Source organism: Megalobrama amblycephala, linkage group LG3, assembly GCF_018812025.1.
Source record: "Megalobrama amblycephala isolate DHTTF-2021 linkage group LG3, ASM1881202v1, whole genome shotgun sequence".
NCBI lineage: Eukaryota > Metazoa > Chordata > Actinopteri > Cypriniformes > Xenocyprididae > Megalobrama > Megalobrama amblycephala.
The window spans coordinates 15,043,118-15,069,214 of record NC_063046.1 but is presented as its reverse complement, the minus strand read 5'-3'; the positions used below and the strand labels follow the sequence as shown (position 1 = coordinate 15,069,214).

At 39.3% G+C, this 26,097-nt stretch overlaps 1 protein-coding gene across 5 annotated transcripts in view; it reads right to left on the bottom strand.

Moving 5' to 3' along the window:
- LOC125264640 (vitamin D 25-hydroxylase) overlaps positions 1–26,097 on the bottom strand; it is a 204,837-nt gene that overhangs the window by 88,231 nt on the left and 90,509 nt on the right. For all 5 annotated transcript variants that reach the window (XM_048184171.1, XM_048184172.1, XM_048184176.1 and 2 more), the window contains one exon: positions 21,285–21,492. The gene's annotated coding sequence lies outside the window, so the exon portion shown is untranslated. The remainder of the gene's footprint in view (positions 1–21,284; positions 21,493–26,097) is intronic.

The following is a 26,097-nucleotide window of genomic DNA, read 5'->3' as shown; positions in this document are numbered from 1 at the left end:
ATCCCTAGTGCTTAGCCTAGGCCAGCTATCAAGGGAGCCCTAGTGAGGGCCATCCCATTAGCATAGATCTACCTGGGGCTCATAAAAGTAGCAGCTTCTACAGAATGACTCTCATCATTGAGAGGAGGCAGAATAACTCAACCTGACATTTAGAAATTTCTTTAGACAGCTAGACATTTAATTTATCTGAAGTTCAAGCACTCGTCTCTTGTACAACAACTCTCCAAACCTTGTACGAGAGGAGACAAGCTACTCTACCCTGAGGTGGCTATCAAGGCAGCCCGAGAAGGGCCAGCCTTCAACAGAGTGGTGGACTCAAAACCACTCCCAATTCTGGGAGGAAGCCAACTCACTCCATACAATACAATTTTAAAAGCTGAAATGAGCAGTGGTCTCACCAGTGAATTTACAGTAAGTAAAACCAACACACTCGCATGAGAAGACCGAAACGTTACTTAAAGACCTACAGTTGGAATGTCAGGGCCCTAAATACATTACTATTTATTTTTAATTTTTTTTTTTTTTTTTTTTTTGCTAAATCCCCACAAACTCTATACAGGGAACCGTGGTCTACAAAGAAAATAATTATTTGGTATTTTAAATAAAACAAAGACCTTTAACAGTTCAACCTGAGACCTACAACCATGGAAAACTTGGGGTCTGCCTCCCTTTCAAGTCTGAAAGGCATTGTCACTATCGAAGCCAAGGCGGACCATCAGAAGTTCACAGATCATCACAGGCCCAGCCACAGGCCTGATGTAAGAAGCACCTGGAGGGAAACAGAGGAGGAAAAAGAAGAACAGAGAGGGCAGTTCTGGCCCCAAATTCCTCAGACCCCAGAGGGTTAAGGGGTTTAGAAGGCAGAGTCGGAGCTTTTGATGTTGATGTTCGCCCAGACACAAGATAGATAGCAAACGTCTTGTCAATCGATGGCATCGACACACCCATATTCCCCCAATCCCTCAACATCAACAAAATTAGCCCGCTGATGTCAATGAATTCATGCAGAATATGGGTTCTTCCATGCCTTCTCGACCTCAGTATGCAGGTCAGGAAGGAATGGAAGGCTTACTGGAGTTGAAGGGTTATGGCCAGAGAGAAATCGATCTTCAAGCTGACCGTACACGGTCTCTCTCCTAACGCGCTGCCGTGTAACTGTAATCTGCCAGCAGCATATTCCATAACCTCCAACAGCTCATGATTCAGTAAACTTACCCTCTCTATCATCCTCAGCCATCTCCTGCTCGGCTGGAAGAGAACCCGCTGTTGGACCCAGTGTAGATGACAGCACATCTTCTCCCAGCAGCTCACTCTCATGAGTCGCCGAATCGCGCGAGAGGTCTACACCCCTCTTGAACTCTTCGGTGAGCTCCCTCTGAGAGCCCCTTGATCTGAGTCTCCGCTTTGCCTCGGCATGAGCAGGACCCAACCACTCGGCCCAGATGCTGAACTCTCTTCCCTCAAGAAGTGAGCCAGACAAGAGCGGAGCATTCTCAGAGGAAAATGCTCACAATTGGCACAGGCAGCTCCCTCGAGAACTTCCTGTGTGTGCTCTTTTCCCCCAGACAGTGAATGCACAGTTTGTGTGAATCATCTGGTGTCAAGTATCTCGGACACGGATCAACACACTTCTTAAACCGCTTGGTTTTCTCTGTGCAATTCAAACTTATTGCCAACGATAACGCTTCACACACAACAGTCCCTGAAGACAAAAAGAGAATGACGTTCTCTAGGCACCCCTTATATACTTTCGGGTTACACCATTATGACGCAGTGCGAGTTCCCTTTCGAAAGGGAATCCAACATTGCTGGTTACCAGCATGTGATGCTGGTTTCTGGTTTGCTGGTCCTCAGCATGGGAAGTGGGAGAGCTGGTGGATAGTATGGGATGCTGGTCCCCAGCAAGACTAGCACTATACCAGCTCTAAATTTTAAATTTTTCCACTTCACTCATGTGGTATTTCAGCGACATTAACTAACCATCTGCAATCTAGTGTAACTAGGTGCTGAAATCACTAAACTAGTGCTTCACATTATTGAAATGAACTCACTGTCATTCTTTTCAGTGCAAACATACCTCCTTTCTATGTACATTAGACTAATTACAGACTGCACTTATTCACAAAACCACCCATGGAAAGCAGGCAGTACATGGTACTTCATTTAAGTCTATATTTGATATACCTGTGTACATTTTCCATTGCTAATTGCAGAAGTTAATTATCAAATGATGAGCATTTTTATCCTATAACGAAGTGTTGATTCAGATGTCTGGATCATCTTCCACAATCTAGCTTTCTAACTGACCTGCAAGATAGGGAATTGCATTTAGACCAGATTTTGTGGGTGCGTTTGTACCTTTACCTGATTTCCATAAATCCTTTGCATGAATCGACTACTAAAACAACACAGAAAACGTGAATATACTGTGCTATCAGCAGGTGCAATTTATTCTTAGTGAATTCCCCCCAAAGTGTTTTGTAATGACTAAAACATCACTCTGATAAAAATCAAATAGATTTGCTATCTGCGTTTTACTTGAACAGCATTGGTTTAGATTACATCAAGAAAACCGAGAAAATATGTTGTAGTGCAGCTTGTTTGCACAAGATATGAAAAGTGAAAAGATAGATTTTATCAGTGATGTCATAACATCTCAGTTTAATGCATTCTGCTGCAAAACACCGTTGTTCAGTATGATTAATTCAGGGGGATCTTAACAATAACATGAGAGACAATGCTGTGGGTAAAGGAGAGATGAATAAACCATGTGAATGTCTCTTAAACATTGATAACACTCTAACGCCCAGTTACATTGCAAAGATTTCAAGGATCGCATGTCCCAGAGCAACAGAGAGAACTGCGAGGCCCAACAGGTGTACAAAGAACAGGATATATTTAGGGTGGAGATTTGATACTCATTATATTTAACCCTGAAGAGAGAGGAGATGAACTTGAAATAGCAAATGCCCCATTGACTTCAATTGTTTTTATATTGAACTATTTTCTATCCCCACGCCCTACGTTTTTTAAATTGAATTAACCCTCATACATACCTTTCTGCATATATATATATATATATATTTGTTCAGGTTTTCCTATTCTTTTGGGGACATTTTCCAAATGTTTTTTTTAAAACAAACTCACTTACTCAAACCACTCACACACACATTGTTTGTTTGGCACATAAAAAACACTTGCAAGAAATTCTGTTATATGTCAAAACAGCATGTCTCCTCACCTGCACACAAAGAGGTTCCCTTAACGCAACCCCCCCCCCCCCAACCCCAAAAAAAACAAAAAAAACAAAAAAACACAACAACAACGCGCGCACGCACGCACACACGCACACACACAGGTTTGTTTTGCTAGTTTTGCTAAAGTGAGGACATTCCATAGGCGTAATGGTTTTTGTACTGTACAAACTGTACATTACACTACCTCTTACACTACCCTTACACTACCTCTGCCCCTAAACCTATCCATCACAGAAAACATTCTGCATTTTTACATTTTTAATAAAACATTGTTTAATATGTTTTTAAAGCTATTTTAAATATGAGGACTCATGAAATGTTTTCATGAAAAAATTTCATGTTTACGTCATAATACCAGTGTAATACCCATGTCATTATACAAATTTGTGTCCTCATAAATCAACAAAAATACACACACAAACACACGCACGCACACACACACGCACGCGCGCACACACACACACACACACACACACACACACACACACACACACACACACACACACACACACACACACACACACACACACACACACACACGAGTCTGCTCTCTACCTCCCTCACAAGCACAAACATACTGTAGAGTTGCAAGAACTTCACACGGACACATGCATGCTGTTTTCTGAGTTAACTGCATGTTCCTCGTGTTGTCATACTGATGGATGGTGACTATCAGCTCTGTTTGGGACTGGTGGACTTCATTATGAACCAGAAACTTCTCCTGTCAAAACATGGCAGATGAATAAGTGTGTGAGAAAGAGAGAAAGATTACATTCTCTACCGCCGGAGAAAGACAACAACCAGCTTTCAAGCTGCTAAACAGGATGCTTAATAAATAGATCTAAACAATCCATTATTCACTCATTCTTTGTTCAGTGCTAACTGTTTACACAGTGTCATATTACAATAGCTCTTGTTGACTGACACAAAAAAGATTAATTAATGCCTGGCAGCAATGCAAATCAAAACCATAGCATGCAATTAAGATCAGGCTGCGCAGATGATTATGAATTAATGAAGAGGGGGCATTATTGAAAGATTAATAGTTGAAATGAGTTGCAGTTGTGGCTTCACAGTATTTATGGTTGATAGAAAGCATACGTACAAGGCGAGTTCAAGCATGACCAAATGATTTCCCTCACATTATCAGCCATATATCAGTGAGCTTGAGGAGGAGGACGAGGAAGGAGACAAAGAACAGACAGATGAAGGTGAAGACCTCGGAAGTTAATGAGCACAACACTCATCATGTAAACAAGCAACACAAAGTTGTCAAGACTCCAGCCACACTAGAATCTGCATCTATCCATGTGCCTTGCTTTGTTGTTATCTAGAATCACTGGAAAATTGGTATACTGATAAATGCTACTGAATGAGTCAGCAGAATATTAAACAAATTGCTACAGTTTCAGGGTAAAATGACTATTTGTGCTAAAAGCCTCGTGACTTATACTCTAATGAGACAAATCACGATTTGAGGAGAAGGTAATCAGGTTATTATGACTTCAGTTTCAGTCAGTTGCTTACAGAACTACAGCATGGCTTCAGAAAGTGGAGCCTGAGGGCGAGAAGATACTGAAAGGTTTGTAATTTTTCATATACTGTACCAATATTGCATATACCAACTATATGAATAGAAATATTGTTTTTGCAGATCTGTATTTAGGTTTTCCTGCAGCCTTACTAAAGGTGCTAGCGAAAGACTCCCAGAAAACAAATTAACTGACAGAATTTTTACCTTCACTCCACTAAAACGCTTAAATGAATCAGAAAATGCAGTGACCTCTTGTGACACTGAATTTTGGATTTTAAATTCAATTTAACAGGTTTAGGATTAGGAAATGCTAAATTCCTGATGGTTGTGTTGACTGATTTATGATAGTGAAGTTGTGAAGCTAATCAAAGTTACAATAAGAATTAAAGCTGCAAGCAGCGATGAAAGGGCCCTCACACCCGGGCTCACCGCCACCCGTTGGCCTCAGGAAAATAGTGACCAGTGGGCGACATGCATGTAAGCGAATTAATACAGGAGAATTATGCCAAAGTCATTTCAAAATTCCACACTTCCTGCAGCCAACAGGTTGCGCTTTGACCATAACCAAATATTGCAATATAGATGTGTTCAGGCCAGGACTGTTATCAAACACCTGAAGATTGGAGCAGATCGGACATCATATGCCTGAGTTACAACAACTTCCTGTTTCATGGCGTTAATCGCATACATTAGCACTTTGCCAAGTGTTGCATGATTTAACATGTTTCTAGTATGTTTGGTACTTTGTGGCATATTGAAATGTGGTTGTGGGAGGGAATTACAGTGTAAAGCATGCCATTTAATGTTGCCAGCAGGTGGCGCTATGACTAACTGAATTTTGGCATATAGATATGTTCAGGCCAGGACTCTTATCACACATGTGAAGTTTGGAGCAGATCGGACATTGTTTGTCTGAGTTACAACAACTTCCTTTTTCATGGCGAAACAAAAGACTTTGTCATGCCGCCACGGACACGCCCTTCAGCGAAAACTCTAGATCTTCGCAATTTAACGTCACAAAGGCCTTTAGATTAGACTGACCAAAAATGACATTGATCTGATTAAATCTCTATGAGGAGTTAATTACAGTGTAAAACATGTCATTTCCTGTTGCCTGCAGGTGGCGCTATGACTGTAACTGAATATTGTTATGAAGATGTCTTCAGGTCAGGACTCTAATAAAGCATGTGAAGTTTGGGGCAGATCCGACATTGTTTGTCTGAGTTACAACAACTTCCTTTTTCATGGCGAAAACATCAAAATTTGTCAGGCCGCCACGCCCTTCAGTGAAAACTCTAGATCTTCGCAATTTAACGTCACAAAGGTCTTTAGATTAGACTGACCAAAAATGACATTGATCTGATAAAAGCTCTATGAGGAGTTTGTTAAAGTACAAAGTCTGGAAAATGCAAAAAACGGTGAATTAATTCAAAATATCTGACTTCCTGTTCGGTTTCGGATTTCGCTCCAAGAGAATTTTTTGTAGGTACTGGGATGATAAATGTGTGTACCGAATTTCAAAATCCTAGTGAAATGTAGCGAGCGGGGCTGTACGTTAGATGGCGCTATCGAGCCATTTTGCCACGCCCAATTCCGAAACCCATACCAGACGTAAATTTTCACCACTTCTGACGCGTGTGCAAAGTTTCGTGAGTTTTCGAGCACGTTTAGCCCCTCTAAAATGTGATTTACTTTGGAGAAGAAGAAGAAGAAGAAGAAGAAGAAGAAGCGGAATAATAATAAGAAACGGAGCAATTCCAATAGGGTCCTCACACCATCGGTGCTCGGGCCCCAATTACCTTTAGCTTTTTACATGTATTAAAGCCACCCATCTGTGTAGGAGAAAAACCCTCACCTTTAGTGTTTATTGTTGGACATTTTACCTGCATTGGTTTTGAACTTAGACAACCTATTATTTCAGTCTTGCTGCCTTTTCTTTTTTCATTGGATGTCAGAGGGCAGTTTTCTGACATTACGCAGGCCAGAACCAACCTGTGTCTCCTGCATAAGCACCTCAGCTCAATGCGCAAGTTCACACCTTTTTCTTCATATACAAAAGGTACACATTTGCCATTTTTCTTGCGTTTGTACTGTATATACATACTCTGACCTAAATTCAGTCGGTTTTGTGGCGGGGTGGACATAATGACACACATCAGCACTTATCCTCCTAGCCACATGAATAAAGATCTACATGGCAGGCCATTATTAAATCAAAATGTGGAAAGCGTCCAAAGTGTATACTGAGAGAGCAGAGATGCCATCTTCAATAGCTGTGCTCCTTTCTTCTCCATCTCTCTCTCCCGCTTTCCCCTGGTAGCGAGGCAGACACATTCATATGAGGAGTGCCGCCGTTCCCCCTAAAAGGCATTAATGTGGAGGCAGCCAGTGTCCCTCTGGTTGTGTGTCATTTGAGTTAATCACCATGAAAAAGACCACCCCACAGCAGGCCTTCCATTTACCCCAGCTCCTGTTTTCTGCCATGTCCCTGCTGAAAACAAGGCGCGCTTTCAGCGTTTAATGTGAGGATACAAGGCCCGCCGTTCCCTGCTCGATTCTCTTGACAGAGAAATAGTTTCCGCTGACACACACAGACCATGTCAGCTCAAATGCGCACAAAGAAACACAATACCCCTCTGCCTGTTTGATGGAATGGAACGTCTCTGACAGTGAGATGGGCCCTGCTTTCTGAAAGCCCAGCCGATCATCAGGGAAAAGGAGCTGTGTAGTGCGGTGCTGGTGAAGGAGTACACAATATTACAATTATTATTCTCCCAGGACGTGGAGCAAGAATATTTACCTCAAAAAGGTCAAACTGTGTTTTTCCACTAATACTAAAAAAAGTTTAAAAAAAATAGAGCACAACAAGTAAACAGCAAACAAACAAGCACAAGAATTGGGTTTACAGTAATACATTCACAAGGATAAAGTCATTGATATTAAAATTTCAGGGCGATATAATTATTTTCACGTTTTGGCCCATAACCAATATTTGGCCAATATTACAATTCCATAGAAGTCTAAATAAATAAAAAAAATAAAACTACACTGTAAATGCTACAAGTGAATTTAGGTATCACAACAATGTACAGTAAGAAAATTAGATATTAATTTGAGTAGTGTAGTGTTCTTTATTAGTGTTTTTAAAGACACACACACACACACACACACACACACACACACACACACACACACACACACACACACACACACACACACACAAATCTGTATTAATTGACTCACCCTAATGTCATTTCAAACCTGTGTGACAGTGTATTTTGCAGTAAAAAAAATTAGATATTGAGAAATGTCTCACTGTTTTCTTTTTTTCATCCATACAATGGAAGTCAATGGTAATCAAAACTGTTTGGTTGCCAACATCCTTCAAAATATCTTCTTTTGCAATCCACAGAATTTCAGTCACAGAGGGTTGAAATGACATGAACATGAGTAAACGATGGGTTTGCTATCCCTAACTTTGAGTGAGCATTAGAACAGTAAACTGTTAATTAGAACTGTTAGTGAACAGTAATCTAAATGTAAAAATAGGGTAAAAGAGCATGTACAATTAAATATCCAATATTGGTCAAAAATATTTTAGAAATCTCTACTTAAACGCAATCAATATAAACTTAATCTTTGTATTTGATTTCAGACAAATAAATTGTATCTGTATATAATAAAAAAAAATGCATGGATGGTATAATCTGATTTTACAGAATCAAAAAAGAAAAAAGAAAAAACTAATCACAAGATACTATTATAGAAAGATGATAAGTTATGCTACTTTTACCACAATGTTGAAGGTGAGTAGAGAGTAAATGACAAAACAGGCACTAGTGACACAACACAGTGCAAAATGAAGTGCAAAAATACAGAACAAAACAGCAACGAAAAGGATGATTAAACCAACTACAAAGCATTCAATAGAGGGTGAAACAGACAGCCATTAGAGTACTGCTTTCTCAGTCCCTAACTGATCAGTGCAGAGAAAACAAGGAGACAGACTAAAGACCTATTCATCTATTCTGTGTTCTAGCTTTGCTTTGAAGAACATCCTCCCCAGCACCACATCATTTATCAAAATATAATAATAATAAAAAATGAAAATAGACAATGTTAACATTATAAGAGTGACCCACAAATGCAATATACAATTTCCACACAAAATACGAGTTGTTGATGGATCTCAGTTCTATATAATTTTGTATTGGCCTCTCATTTATAGACCATATGGGGGTCTAAAATAGTGCAATAAAAGCATGCATTGACCAGTTAATATCCCGCTCGTGGCCTGAACCATGCTCTTGAGCATCTCAGATGTGTAGTGCTGATGCTGCAAGCAGCATGCGTGTCTAACACAAATATTTCATTACCAATTCATATCTCCAGTTGATCTCTCTCTCTCTCCAAATCACCACCAGATATAAATGACTTCCACAAATGTTTTCCTCCATGTGTTATTTTGCCATTTATTTCCACTTCGGCGCTTATTTAAATGTTCGCCCCTCTCTCTTTCTCTCACTTATCTGCCATAGTGGTAAATAGGAGAATTCTTTACTTAATTCCATTAAGTTTGTGCTGCCGCTCCATCTCTATGCGCTATGAGCATCAGTATTGCAGCTCGGCCTGTCTCTTAGCAGTTCTGCATGGCTGCTCTGGGATAGAACATGACAGTTACATTAATGTCTCTATGTAAATTGCCCCCCGCACATGGACCAGCAGGCACAGAAAAAGAAAAAGAAGAAGAAGAAGAAGAAGAAGAAGAAGAAAAACGCAGAGGGGCATCCATTGCCCCCATGACAGCAGAAATTACAACAACATTCATTGTGTGTCGGCCCAGAACGCCCGAGTCTATTATGGAATACGGCAATTTCACTGAGTCTCCATCCAGGCAGATGGACAGGCAGGGCCAGCGCAGTGGCTAAAAAGCAATGACAGCCAGTGATTCTCCCCCCTGCGGGCGCTCTCTCTTTAACAAAGCAATGAAAAATAGAGAAGATGGGGGAGGTTAGGCAACCTGGGTGCATCAATAGACAGTTTGTGGCATGTTTCAGTCAAAATGACACCTTGTAAAAACTGATGTTTCCTGAGTTATCAACATGTTTCTATAAACCATGATTTAACCATGTACATGACAAAACATTTCAATATATATATGAGAAAACATTATATATCTTTGTATAAAAACATTTCTATTAATCAAACATTTTTAGACAACACAAGACGGCAGTATTTTCATACACTTGAGTATTTCTAAAGGCCTCAAGGAACGAAGTATACACACTACCGTTCAAAAGTTTATGATCAGTACATTTTTATGAGTACTTTTATTCAGAAAGGATGCGTTATTATTTATTTATTTTATTTTACCTTTATTTTACCATGAAGTCCCATTGAGATTGATGATCTCTTTTTCAAGAGAGACCTAGCCAATGAAGCAGCCATACAAACCCACAATATAACATATAATTGAATCCATCTTTCCTACACTTTCTTTTCATACACAGGTTCAAGTGTACTACAAGTGCTAACTAAATACTTTTTTTTTTTTTTTATACAGAGATAGTATGTTAAAAGCACATTTTGGTTCATATTCATGGTGTCTCAAAATAGCACAGTTGAGTATACTTAAATGTTCTTAAAATTATAAGAAGAAGAAGTTCTAAAGAAGAATTTTTAGTACATTAAGTACAAAATTAGTGCGCATAAACAGAGCACTTTAAGTACATTATGGAAGTGTACTTTTTTTTCTCTGGGGTTTTAGAACTTTTTACATCCAAGAATCCTGAAAAAAATTTTTGTATCACATTTTCCACAAAAATATCAAGCAGCATAACTCTTTTTAACATTCTCATGTGACACTGAAGCCTGGGGTAATGGCTGCTGAAAATTTAGCTTTGCCATCACAGCAATTAATGACAGTTTAAAATATAGTAAAATAGAAAACAGTTATTTTAAATCGTAACAATTGTTTCACAATATTACTGTTTTTACTGATCAAATAAATGCAGCCTTGGTGAGCATAAGAGACTTCTTCACAAACATTAACAAAAAAAACAAAACAAAACAAAAACTTAACCCCCAAACTTTTTAAAGCAATTTTAAATCTTTGATATCTTAATTAGGGTAAAGTGTGATTGAGAAATAAGAAGACATACTGTTGTTACATTGTAAAGTAATGGCAATAGGACACTGCAGGTGATACGCATATGCGTGTGTGCACAGTCATACACACACAGCAACAGACATTAGGAAAAGCTCAGCAAGGCCCGGGAGAACATATACCCTTTAATCTAGCCTAGGTCAGTTTAGTTTCCAATAGAGATCTCCATGAGGCATTCTCTCACGTGCTGACATATTGCTTTTAGTTGTCTATTTCAGGTCTTTTCCAAGGCCTTTTTGAACACCACCGTCACTGCAAGCCAAGTCTAAATTACATACAAGGAAAAGCCAAGGAAGGAAAAGCAATCACCACAGCTGGTCACCCCAAATTGTACAGAAAGCAAAGAAAAAACAAAGACAACAGAAACATGCTGGTTGAAATACTGACACCAGCTGTGCAATCTCAGAATAGAAACATAGAAACACACATACACACAAATCCAGCTTGGCAGTAAATCATTGTTGAAGATGTGTACAAGTAGAAAAGAATTACAGAATAAAGGACATCATATCTCTTTGAAGTCATCTTCAATTCTAGTCCTGCTGATTAAGAGGGGCATAAAGCAAATGTTCCTGTCGGTGTAGTTTAGGTTTAGAGGTGTGAGGGGACGGATTCCTGCTTGTGCAGTCAGAGGTACACACACATTCACTCACACTATAGTTTGCATCTGCAGAAGCGAAAGCAGTAAATAAATGAAAGAGAGCAATATTAAATGTTAAACTATTCTTTGTAATGCTAAACTGAAATTTACACCAGCCTGAAATGAGCCATTTGGCTAATTCTTTTGCTCTCGAAATGACTTTATCAAGGAAACTTTTTTTTTTTTTTTTTCAAATCCCTTTGACAAAATATTTTCTTGAAGTACATGAGACTTTAAGTTTCAATAATTTAACAAAACATTCACAGTTTTCTGATGTCAGTTGTTGGTCACAATGCATGCAGGGAAACAAACAAAAAAAAAAACATTATTAACATTAATATCTTTTTAGTAAACTTTTGTTTTGATTGTTTCTAATTTAAATGTCTTATTTACAGTATCGTGCTCTTTGTAGTTGTCCACTTTATTTTCACACTGTTATTTTTTATGAACTCACTCAATTGTAATAATAATAATGATAATAACAACAACAACAATAATAATGTCTTTATATTATGATTTTTAACAATATATTGATTTTGTACTAGTGTACTTTAAAATAAAGCTTTAAACCCTCAAACTTTTATTTTGGTGGTGCAGGGAGACCTTTAATCTGTGTTTATCTGACAACAGGTTTACATTTGGGTTTATATGATTTATAAAATTTATTTATTATTTTAATGATTTTACTATTAACTTTTCATCAATTCATGAGTGCAACCCTGCAGTTCTTTCACAAACCCCCATTTGGAAACACTGCTCTAATACAGGGTGTGCACTAAACTGGAGAATTCTTTAAGTTTTAGTCATTTTTAAATAATTTTAAACCATCCAGGTTTACCCATAATACCTATAATTTTAAATGAATTATTTTGTCATTGTTTTTTTTTTTTTGTTGTTTTTTTTAAAATGAGAAATTAATTTAACATGCCTGACAAAGTGGTAATGCATCAAATACTGCTGGAATATTTAGTTCTATATTCTTTTGCAGTGGACAAATGTGCAATTCTGAAAATAATAATAATAATAATAATAATAATAAAGGGAATTATTACCAAAGGAAATTATTAAAATCTTATATTTCTTAAGTTTTTAATGTTGTTTATATGTCTATGTGGTATTTCTAATATGCTTTAAGACAAAGCATGAGCAAATTCATCAGTCAACACCATTACTAAATATTTTCTCCTTAAAGTGTACCAAAGACAGTCACAAAAACACGGTTTGAAACTGCTCCTGAAACTGCCTCGTCACAAACTCTTAACCAATCCCGTCAACATGCACGGCCGGGCTTTTCTCCACTGACCTTCTATGATGTTTAAAGTGTTTCTAAGGATGCTGATTTTTAGAAGGCAGATGTCTGACTCTGAGACTGCGAACAGGAACATGGTTAGTGTAACATAACATCAGCAACACATTATTAGCTGTTTGATAACGTACTCAAGCCAAAGGCTAATTATATCATATGATTAGCCTTTGGCTTGAGTATGTTATCAAACAGCTAATAATTACTGTTATGTGTCCGACGTTGTGCAATACATGAAATGCATTACCGTTCTGACATCAAAATGTACAACCCTGTATATTTTGCTCTTCCTCTTCTTCTTCTGAATCTGTTTCTGGTTCAAAAATATATAGCTAAATTAAACCAATATTATTATTTGCTATTTTGTAGCGTTTACTACAGTTGACCGAGTGAATCGAGCCATAGACTGTAAAAAAAGATGGACGACGCACCTTCAACTCTCTTCTGTTGTAGTAACTGAAGCTGCCAGTGTGCCAATATGGAGTTGACATCTTGAGTCTCGAGTCTGCACATAGTGAACTTGGAGCCAGAGTCTGCGCAGTAGCGAGCACGAAGTGGAGCCGCGATATCAAGTTCCGGCCCACACTCAGAACAACTCATTATGTCGGTGTGAAATAAACAGTTATGGAAATGTAAAAATTAAAGTTAAAGCTCCAATCTCCTTGCAAAGTTCCAGAAAAATGTCCGTTGGTGCCTCAGTGACTACTTCACTCAGAGAAGCTGTCAATCTCAGCTGTCAATCATGACGTCTCACCCCCATTTTTATAGCATCATATAAATAGCTAAAGCCAAACTTAATTAAAGAATGAACACTTGAATTAACACCAGCGTGATAAAAACTGCCTAAAATGACAGAAACCGTCTTTAAAAATGTTTGAAGTGTAATTTGATTGTTTAGTTTGTCTCGCGTCCCAATACATCTCATGGAGAGGGCGGAGACCTATACTGCTTCCAGCCACCTGGGGACGATACAGACGCTTTGGCTTCACTTTTCAGGACTCGTGAGGTGTGTGATTGAGTGGAGGTGGGCGGGGACTAATTTACATATTCATAGATCCACATATACTAAATGAAGCGAGGCATAGAGTACATTCAAGCTATTTTAAGGCATGAAGAAATAATTTTCACAGGAAATGTTTAAATATGTCATTCTGATTATCAAAGATGTTTTAAGGGACAAAATGCAGGGGGATAATTAATTTGATAATTAATGCATTAAAGGGTTAAACAAGTATTTTACATTCAAATAAAATTATCCAAATATATACTCAGAAAGTGTTCAAGACCTTTGGTAAACACAGCCAGACTGTGTCTATGACTGGAAATAAATGGTGCAGGACCCAAGGTGGAATCCCACAACTGTAAACTTCAAAGTGTGTGAAGTGTGTAGTGTATCTACAGACAGAAAGGCTCTGAATGATTTGTGGTAAGAGACAAAGCAGAGACAACATACAGCATTCAGAGTGAGGTGGAGGTCTCACAGAAGGGGATTTCTACAGAGGGGAGCGCTCAGGTTTTGAAGTTTGGGAGCATTCCCAGCATGAAAGCACAGTTAACTTGAAGAACAAGAAAGAATCACATTAGGCTATGTCCTGAAGCCATGTGACCAGCATGTGACTACCCCCAGCACTGTGGGCAGTCACCCTCACACTTGTTATGAGACTGCAGACATACAGTATCAGACAGAACAAGTGGATACCTGGAGGCCAATGACACATCGGCAACGTGTGTATGTGTTTGTGTGTTGCTGCTACAGTAGTGTCACTCATCAGAGAGATGTGTTCTTAAGAAGTAGTGTGCATTCCCTCAGGGCAGACAGAACTGTAGCGCAGCTCTTTTCACACACTGAGGCTCTGTTCCAAAACACAGTGAGCTGCCTTGCTGTCTGCTGACTACATAAGCATCTACATTCTGAAGGTGAACCTTGTGACCGATTAGGAATCTATATAGGAATCCTTAATTTCACAATGAAACAGAAATGAAGTGACAGAGCTGTTCTTCCATATTATGACTAACATCTGAGTGCAACAGATTATCAAAAAAAAAAAAAAAATTGGGAAGAGATTTCATTCAGATCTGAATGTGAGCTGGCAGTTGATTGTAAGAAAGGGGTGGGGTTTAATGACTAAATGATTGGGGATATCAAGCATATATCACCAGAGAGAAGTCTGTCATTTCAACAGAAGTTCAAGTTACAAGAAAAAAAGAAAAAAAAAAGAAACATTGTTTACAATAAGAAATCATACAGGTTGAATTTCCATTTCCATGACCTGCTTTCCTCCGGTGCATGGGAGACTCAACTCACAACTTGGTTAGCATGTTGCTAAGCTAATTGGGTTTAATTTGTGCTCATTTATTTAATAATTAGTAGGTTGGTTTTATTATAAATCACACCTTTTAAGTGAATGTTTTCAAGCGCTGTACTGTGACCATCCTCTAGACAAATGGAATTTAGTTTTTGGCTAATGTATTATAATAATACATGTATTGTAAACTGTACAAACAAACAAACATAAATACATTTTTAATCAGATCAAACAATTTTTCTATAATTTTCATTATGGACTAAACTGTAATATAAATAATATTTATAATCAGCATGCTTTAAAATGGTTTTGGAACAGAGACACTATGTTCAATAGAAACAACAGGAGTTAAATCAAAAGTTCAATCTCAAGTCAATGTGCTATTGTCACGTATTCAGCCATAACATCAGCGCCAGATCCTACAGCTCCACCCATTTGTTAACTCTCAGCTGAATACTAACCTGCTGCACCTGTTCACACTCGATAAGGACTCTGATATATACTCACCTGTCTCTACACATCCTTTGTCTGGTCTCGTCACTCACTACAGTGTGTTTGGACTTACCTTGCTGCTTACCTGGATACCTACCTTCTTCGATCCTCTTCCAGCTGCTTCTTCGTGGCTAAGAAGGACGGATTGAGGCCCTGCATACTCTAGATTATCATGCCCTGAATGAACAAACCATCAAATTCTGCTATCCACTTCCCCTGGTCTTGGCTGCCTTGGAACAGCTGAGGGGAGCTTGTGTGTTCACCAAGCTGGACCTGCATAGCATGTACAGTATAACCTCATCTGGATACGGAACGGTGATGAATGGAAAATCACCTTCGTAAAACCATCAGGCCACTACGAATATCGGGTTATGTCGTATGGGTTGGCCAACTCACCTTCCATATTCCAGGGATTCATGAATGCAGTGTGCCGGGAGTTTCTCCATCGTTTCGTCATTATCTACATTGATGGCATCTTAATCTACTTCTGGAACCTGGCCGAACATCGCCATTATGTTACGCAGGTCCTGCAAAAGCTCAGAGAACATCAGCTCTAGGGTTGGGAATCAAAAATCAATTCCAATCTGGAAATTGGATACTTAATGTCAGGAATCAGATACTTGTTATAAAATAAACATTTTGATTCCTGTTATCGATTCGTTGGTGTGCATTTAGTTTTCTGTGCTGCGCACATAAAAAATGTGCACACGGAAAGCTGCCTCTCAACCTGAATAGTGCGCGATATTGAACTGAGTTCTCTTCTGTGTCATTTTGCACTTGAAAGGACAAATATACAAAAAAAACATGTCAAAATACTGTCATAAACACAGTCGGTTGTCTTAAGTGAATGTAAACAGTTGACAAACACACACACACACAGCTCTTAAAGTGACAGCTGCCTAATATTCCTGCTACCGTCCCTATAATAACATTAATCAAAAAAAAAGACAGATCATAAATATAAAGTTCAGTCATGAAACTCTAATAATCACTGATTGGTTATTTGAGTACTGCGACACCAACTAATCGGAGGTACTTCCTCATTCACGTAGCCTTATTTATATCATATCCTAGCTGTGATCAGCACGCCGCACAATATGAGAACTTCTATCATCCCACCTCCTCCCCAGCGCCACCTGTAGAGATCTGCTATGGGGGTTCTATCATCCTGCAGCAGCCTTTCCTTTGTTGTTATTTTGACTAAGCTTAACAATTATGTATTTGCTCAGCAGCAGCAGCGTAGCAGATCTTGTCCGCCAAAATCAAGCCTAGGTACATTCCATGCTCTATGCCAATAAAATGCTGGTTGAAATCTATTCACTCCGAGAGTTGTCATGATTGAAATCAGGACGTTAACCGGTATGTTAAAGGCTGTTCCACTTGAGCCATCACCAAATTACCATGACACCTACCTGAAGGAAAGCTTCTACCCTTGCCCGTACCACGCAGACCCTGGTCCCATCTCAGATTCCTTTAACTGTATTCTTGTAGCAGTGGATCGATTCTCAAAGGCTTGTCACTTAATCTCCATCAAGGGTGTTCCCTCAGCTATGGAGACTGCAGAGGCCTTACTCTAGCATGTATTTTGCAATTTTGGTCTTCCAGAGGACATTGTCTCAGACCAAGGACCCAATTTATCTCCAGAGTGTGGAGGGCTTTCTTTCGACTCCAGGAAGTTTCAGTAAGCCTGTCGTCAGGCTATAACCCTCAGTCAAATGGACAGACAGAAAGTAAAATTCAAGAGATTTGTCGCTATCTGAGATCATACTTCCACAGCCACCAGCACAGCTGGAATCGCTACCTTCCATTTGCCAGGTATGCCCAAAATTCCATTCATCAGGTCACCACTGGATTAACACCTTTTCAGTGCATACTCAGTTTCCAGCCACCCCTGTTTCCCTGGATGGTGAGCCGTCGGAAGTTCCAGTTGTGAACTACTGATTCCAGGAGAGCAAGAGTGTCTGTCACCAGTTAAACTTACCATCAAAATCTCGCACCTCACCGTGATTCTTGTCTCTCCTCCCACAGGGTCTGGTGCAGCTGACATACCTCCTCTTCCAGTGGAATCAGATGAAAGGCTCATCTCTACAGTCTGTGCAATCTTGAACTCCTGGCGATGGGGTGGTCAGCTCGAATACCTCATTGACTGGGAGGGATACAGTCCCAACGAGAGATCTTGGGTACCACAAGATGACATCCTAGATCCTCCATTACTAACAGAATTCCACACCAGTCATCCAGATCGACCTACACAAAGAGGGAGAGTCCCTGTCATAGGCCACTGTGGTCATCGGGATCTGTAGGGGGGTACTGGGTACTCTCACAGATTCAGTGGCAGACCTTGCAGCTCCACCTACTTGTTCACTCTCATCCGAATACTAACCTGCTGCACCTGTTCATTCTCATTAAGGACTCTGATATATACTCACCCGTCTCTACACATCTTTTGTCTGGTCTCGTCATTCACTACGGTGTTTGGACTTACCCGTCTGCTTACCTGTATTTGGATACTTACCTTCTTCGATCCTCTTCATCTGCCTTGCTTCACCAAGTGGCATTATCCCACAAATTGCATTGACACTTTTTCTGCCTGTAAAAGACCATGAAACTCTGTTTACCAGATAAGTGGTGACTGTTCTTATTCTCTGCTTTGAACTGCTCACCTGAATCATCTCCTGTGTTTCCGCATGCTAATAAAAAACCAGTGTATGTGATCCTGTTGTCTCCTCTCCTGATTATGACAGCTATATTCCACTCTCAAAAAAAAAAAAGAAAAAAAAGAAAGAAAATGGTTGAGAACATAAACAAACAACAGTGCTGGTATCATAAGGGAGCCAGATTGATTTGCTGCATTAACAGCGCATGCAAAAAGAGGTGGTGACCGAGGGGCTCTATTAGCCTGCCCTTAAAACAAAAACAGAGAGAGAGCAAGACATACAATAACAGAAACAATCCAAGACAATATTCCTGTAGGCCTCAGCCATCAGTCAAAATGATGAATGTGAGTAACTAAACTGTGGACATAGATCTGCAGGTCTAGCATGGTCCCACTGACATCGCATTTAATTATAACGCATGTCTAATTGAAAAACCCCTTGAAAAAAGGCGGGATATTGTCGTCTCTCTCCCTCTCTCTACGCCCGTGGCAGGCCACGGAAAGTTAATTAATTAGGAGGCACCTCCTCCCTCCTTTATCTTGAGTTACTATCAGCCCTGCCTCACTGAGCTGATGAGATTTTCAGCCAGCTTTTCATCTTGTGGAAGAAAAAAACAGAATGGCGTGAGGAGAGTGTTATCAAATGAGCTGTTGAAGCAGCCAGTGAATATGTCATTGACTGTGACTGCTCCCGGAGTGAATGGTGATTTATCCACATGACTCCCGTCATGCTAACTGTGTGTGTGTGTGTGTGTGTGTGCGTGTGCGTGCATGCCTGTCAGGTCTGGTGGACCTCTTTCCCCCTTCATTCATTGTACCCACATGCATATTAAAACCATTCTGCTCTCAAATTAGCCCTCTGCAACCCAGTCAGCAACCCTGAACATAAACTAGCATCTTCTATATAAAGAGGAACAATACTTTATAGTCCTGAAGAAGACTATCATATGTTGAGCATGACTTTGGAGGCAAGATATAAACTCGGATGATGGCACAATAACTTGAAAAGAAAAAGGAAGACTCCACAAACTATGCTTTTAAGCTTGTATGTGTTGAAAGCCAAGTAAACAGGATTTGTGAAACACTGACAGGCACCCACTGATCCCTTCAGTACTGACTGCAGATGAGACACTTTAAAGATGTTTATATTTATCCATCTTCTGTACGTCTGTGTGTGTCTGTGTGAATTAATAATGTGAGTATCAGGCCACCAAAGAGTTTCTGTCTTTTCATGATGGGGTGTCTGACAACAAGGCAAACTACTTCCTCCACCACCAATGACATGCTTGTTGGTAGAACTGGGACCAGAGCAGGTGGCTACAATGGACCAGGGTGTGTTTTTAAGAGTGTGAGCATCTCTTACTCTGCCATAGAGGTAATTAGTGAACCCCTGAACCTGTGGAACTCTGTTGAAAGGCTGCCAGCAGCTAGTCAGCGGTAAATCAAGAACCTCAATGCCAAATCAAAAGAAATCAGTTGATCTCTGCATAAACATGAGATCGGAGACACACCAGGCGGCATCTGCCTGCTCTGACACCCCCGTCCCATCAAATCAACCGCTTCAACACCCCACCCGCCCCAGAGACACACACAGACACAGACCATCCTTTATATACTGAGCAGAAGTCACCTAATGCTCATCTCACCTATAGTCACTGAACACTTTGGCTGCTTTTACCAGATTCATTCGGGAGAAAGAATTGTGTATCTTTAAAATTCATTCAAAAAAAAACAAACAAACAAAAAAAAAAAAACTAACAAACAAAAACAGTGAAAAGTTACCCTAGATACACATAATGTGGACCACTACATAATTATTATAACTAAACTGATCAATACACCTTTAGGGGTGAGGGTTTAACCTTTTAATAAATTCTGCCTCAAACAGTTATATTAGGGGTTATATTAGTGTCAACTATATTTATAAACAATTAAAGTAAAAGTATAAAAAGGCCATGTTAGAGGCATTAGATTTTATGTAAACAACACCAAGCAAGACAATTGTTAACATGAGTGAAATTCATGTTATTAATGTTATTAATTAATTCTTGAAATTAATCTATAATCTAAAATCAATATTACATTTTGAAGCCTGTACAACACTTGCTCAAGAACACAACTCAGGTACACCTTTAGCCACTAGCATATCAGCGATTCCTCAGTAATTAGCATATTGAAAAATCATCGTCATCTTATTTAAACATTCCCACTATGACTAAAGCGAACAGGTATGCATCATTATCACCTCTTAGGTGTAGAATTAAACATTTTTCTAAAGACGCTCGCTCATTTAAACACGGAGACAACGGCACTGGGTAATTCATGACATATCAGGTACGAGGAAAACATTTTATTATAATTAGATGCTAATTAGCAAGATAAAAACAGTATGGGGATCTCAGTTGAATCCCGATAATGAAAATGATCAGAAAATAATGTCATACTACAGCGTGTCCTACAAAATCCTTAAGGGTCCAGGTGATTTTAATAAACACAAAGCAGCCAGACTGTATTGTATTACGGTTTGAGTGAGTGAACAGGCATGCCTCAATTCTTTTCTCCCCGAGCCCTAATTGGCCCAGTCAACAGCAGCCTGGCCACATCAGCGTTATATACTCAGACACATGCATTTGTTTAACAACCTTGAGCGTTTGAAGAAGACAGATGAAAGGGGAGTCTTGGACAACTGCATTAGAGCCTCCCGACCACAAAAGAAATACCCTGCTTCATTAAAATGATAATACGGCAAAAAGACCACAGCCCACGTGTGTACTCTCTGAAGTACACAAAGCCTTGTATTAGCCTGCAGAGCTACAGTAGATCCCCCCTTTTCCCAATCAAATTGAACTGTCATCTGAGGAGACAGGTCATTTACATTCATGATAAAATGATCTTGCATTTTTTATTTGTCTTGGAAATTAAAGACTTACTTAATCATTGTGGAAGGAAGTGGGGGTCCGGGCGACGTAGTCATGTGTTTCTGATTGCATTAGGACTGATGTGGCGTGGCGTGATGGATATTTAATAGTTAAGCTGTCCCTCTGTATCATGTCACAGGCCCCTGATGCACCCGATGCTCCGCAGTATGCTGGCGGTTGCAGGATGGCTTTAATTATTAGGCTGATCATGGGAGTAGGTCTGGAAGAGAAGGAAAAGAGAGAACCCATCATGGAGAGCATCTCTAAGGTGAACCACACTCGTGACTTAACGCTTGATATTGGTGTCAGAAATTAACTTTTAACTGGTAAAAATGTCTCAGTGGGTTCCACTGTTGTTTTGGACCTCAACATGTTTCTCATAAAAAAAAAAAATAATAATTATGTAAAATATATTTTTTGAGAATTGCACATATACAAACTATTGTTTAGTTAGTAGTTTGTAAGATTTTAGTAGTTAGTAAGATTTTTGTTTTTTTGGAAGAAATGCTTTCATTCAGCAAGGATGCATTAAATTGATCAAAACTGACAGCAAATACATTTGTTATAAAATGCTTTTCTTAAATTTTTTTTTTTTTTCATCAAAGAATCTTGAAAAAAGTATAACAGATCAAAGTACTACGTTGTTGAAATATTTTTAACAATGATTATTTCTTGAGCACCAAATCAACATATTTAAAATTATTTCTGAAGGATCATGTGACACTAAAGACACTAAAGAAAATTCAGCTATGCCATCACAGGAATAATTAAATAATATACATTATATATATATATATATATATATATATATATATATATATATAATGTATATTATTTATATATATATATATATATATATATATATATATATATATATATATATATATATATATATATATATATATATATATATATATATATATATATTAAAATAAACATTTATTTTAAATTATAATAATATTTAACAATATCACAATATTTTCATTTTTACCAAATAAGCATTAGTGACAATGAGAGAGAAAGAGAGAGAAGGGGGAGAGAGGGATTTTGGAAGCATTTTTGCCCCAAGCCCCTGTGAATTTATCCATTGCATAGAATGTGGCACTAGCGTGGCAGCTTTGGAAGGCCACAAATCAATTACAAAGAAGTCAAAAAGTCTAACAAAACGTCCTGTGGGAATTACAAAAATCAGTAGGTATTACACATAATACTATGAAACTTAAATAACATTTACAAAGTTTTTTAAAATATATATTTGTAGACCACCTCATTCTCCACAAATGTGGTGAAACACAATGGCCGCTTTATGAGTTAATAGTAAGAATGAAGGGCTGCTCTCGCAGTGGCGTTTTTTTCCTCTGCCGCCTGAAACAGATGATGGGCCATCTGCTAGAGGACAATGCTAATCACAGGGCGGCGTGCAACGCTGGTTTGGATGAATGGCCAGGCTGGGCTCTCACATGTCGAGTGGCTCGTCCCACAATGCCGAGCGCCGGTCTGCCAAGTCCAGTCCTCTGCTCTGGCCCTGCCTCTTTCCTGTACCCACGCTCCCGCCAGACAGCCACCACACACATGCCGTTTCCTGTCAATTCAGGAAGTTTTTGGTTGTGGTCCCACTGATCCCACTGACACAAATGGGTAACAACATGGATGTTTAGTCATTTCCTACTTCCTCGTAGAAGTTACGGGTCAATGACTATTCTCTAAATGATCACTGATGGGTTACATCTGCATACTTTGAGAGGTTTTGTTTTGTTTGGATTTCATGCCGTTTTTTCCCCCATATCTCATCTGGTCTTGAAGAATTGACTGGTTGATGTGTCAATTCAACTCAATTATCACAGTTATTATCTTAGAGAAGCCACTCTCACAGTTTTAGAAAAGAGCAATATTTCACACCACGCTAAGCGGATACAGAAGCCAGGCATCCCAAACACAGGCAGTTAACGTTAAATGGAGTATTACATTCTTCATCCGTCGATATTTCATGGGTGGGCCCCTTCACAACCAACACGATCACCCTTCTAACCACCTCAACTACAAATATAGCCTGCAAAAATCAAACAGCCATCCTCTTTCTCAACATTAACGTTTACAACACTAGGAAATTGGTCCTTAATTCCTTTATCCTCTGAAAATGTGGGAAGCTAATCAGGCCTTACACATTTTTACGAGCGAATAAAAGCCAGTGCCAGGTTTGAGTACTGCGTTGTGTTGGGTGCAGAACGCTGGTTCTGTCCTCATGTTCACGATGCTTTCCAGCTGTGGCACGATTGAGGAAACAACATGAATTAGGCTTTTACCCAAGGCTGTTGCTTCCAGTTTTGCTTGTGTTGCTATTGTAGTGCACGTTAAAGCAGATGTGATTCTGTAACTGTGGTGTCCCCGTTCCTGTCTGATTAGGTGTGTCCTCTTAAAACGCCACAGCTGTGGCATTTTGAGTGTATTTACAATGATAGATATACAATGCCACAAAGCAGAAATGATAGGGAGTGCTGGTGATAAACTGAAAAAGGTCTAGCAATTTACAGCTTGTTAAAAAAAATCTGGAGTGTTTGTGGAGGAAGCCAGATTGTAATAGCCCTCTGTCTCCATTTTGAGCGTGACGCTTTGTCTTAAACTCTCAACTATTGTTTACTCTGGATGGGAAACCTTGCAGAAAAACATAAGTAACAGGCTTAAAGGGATAGTTCACCCAAAAATGAAAATTTGACTCCAACCGTTGCCGTCTGTCAGTCAAATAATGCTAGTGGATGGGAACTTCAACTATAAGAGTAAATAAAACTTGCATAGACAAGTCCAAATTAAACCCTGCGGATTGTGACGACACATTGATGTCCTAAGACACGAAACAATCGGTTTGTGCGATAAACCGAACAGTATTTATATAATTTATTAACTCTAATACACCACTATGTCCAACCGCGTTCAGCATTTGCTTAGTGAGGTCTGATCGCGCTCTGACAGCGGCAGTGATGTCTCGCGCATATACTTCAACGAGAGCGAGACATCACTGTCGCTGTCAGAGCGCGATCAGACCTTACTAACGAGTGCTGAACGTGGTTGGACATAGTGGTGTATTAGAGTTAAAAATTTATATAAATACTGTTCGGTTTATCGCACAAACCGATCGTTTCGTGTCTTAGGACAACAATGTGTCGTCACGATCCACAGGGTTTAATTTGGATTCGTCTGTGCATGTTTTATTTACTCTTATAGTAGAAGTTCCCATCCACTAGCATTATTTGACTGACAGACGGCAACGGTTGGAGTTAAAAATCATCATTTGTGTTCTACTGAAGAAACAAAGTCACCTACATCTTGGATGCCCTGGGGGTAAGCAGATAAACATAAAATTTTCATTTTTGGGTGAACTATCCCTTTAAGATAAGTTTGCTTACATTTTTAATTTAAAGATACACTATGTGCACTGCAGCGGTTAAAAAGCCCAGTACCTGCGTGACTCGTCATATAGGGTGAATTCAGAGTGATTGGACAATTTTTTCCATTGAGATGACTTGGAAAATTGTCCCAATCAACCTGAATTCACCTAGTCTGGGTAAACCCAGCCTGATCTGCCGGAAATTTGATTTCGCTCTGCAACTCAGTCTGGAAACCCGTACATTCATTTCTGCTGCGCTGTTACACTTTTGCGGGAACCAATCACAGACTGGCTTATCCACCTTGCTCGCTATTGGCGGGTATAACACGATGGCGATAGAGAAGCGACGGCAAGCAGCTTTCAAACTCTATCTGATCTATCACTCCAAAATAACAATGCACAATCACAGTGACGCCGATTGTGTTAAGCATTTACCTTATCTGAGAGAAATGCAGCAGAGCATTGATCCGACAGTCTCTTCATAGGAAGATTACAAACAGCGATTAATGACACACAATGATTCTCTGCTGTTATTTTGGTGGTTTGCTTCACGATGTGAGTACAGGACTCTTTTACTTCAGTGCCCCTTGATGGTAGACAACAACCTGCAAAAATCGCTCGATGCCATTGCTGCTTCTGCAAACCGCGGATCAATGCTACAAACCAATACAAACTAAACCTGTCTGGAGTTTTCGCATCGCTCTGCAAAGTACGTCACCCGGATCGTTGATCTGATTGGTTGAAGGACTATCCAATTGTGTGACTAATGCTCGTTGATCACGCCTCTTGTGCAGTAGGAAATACATAGCAAACTCCCCAGACCAATGTTCAATTTTAAATTGAGCTTGGTCTGGTGATAGCCAGACAAGAATTCACCCTATACGACGAGTCACGCAGGTACTGGGCTACTATGCAGTGGTTGTCATCCCGCTCGGTCTAAAATAGTCAGAATATAAACACTTACTATAGGCGTACTGATTCAGGACAAGACAAAAACATGAAGATTGGAAGATGGATTCTTGATGTACTTGCTCATTACATACATTTAGTAAATTCTGAACTAAAAAAAGATACATAGTGCACCTTTAACATCATCATAAATCAATAAACTAGAACATGATTTCAAGCATTACGCTTTTTTACATGACGTCAATAAAACTATAAAAGTCTTAGCTAACTGTTGTAAGCCTTCTGCCTTACACATTCAGACAAATTACAATTAATATATTAATTTCTCTTTCAGCAAGGTTTAGCTATTTAAAACTTTCATGCAGGGAGTATCTCTTTCTGTTCCTTTCTGCCATGGCACTTCATTCTGATGTACCAGGGCTTATCAAAGCGAATTCCATGTAGAAAATAAAAGCCCAGACAACTGCATTACTGTCCGACCTGTCAGGTTCTTTAAATATATGCTCAATCCTCGCTGCCAAGCCCTTAAAAGCA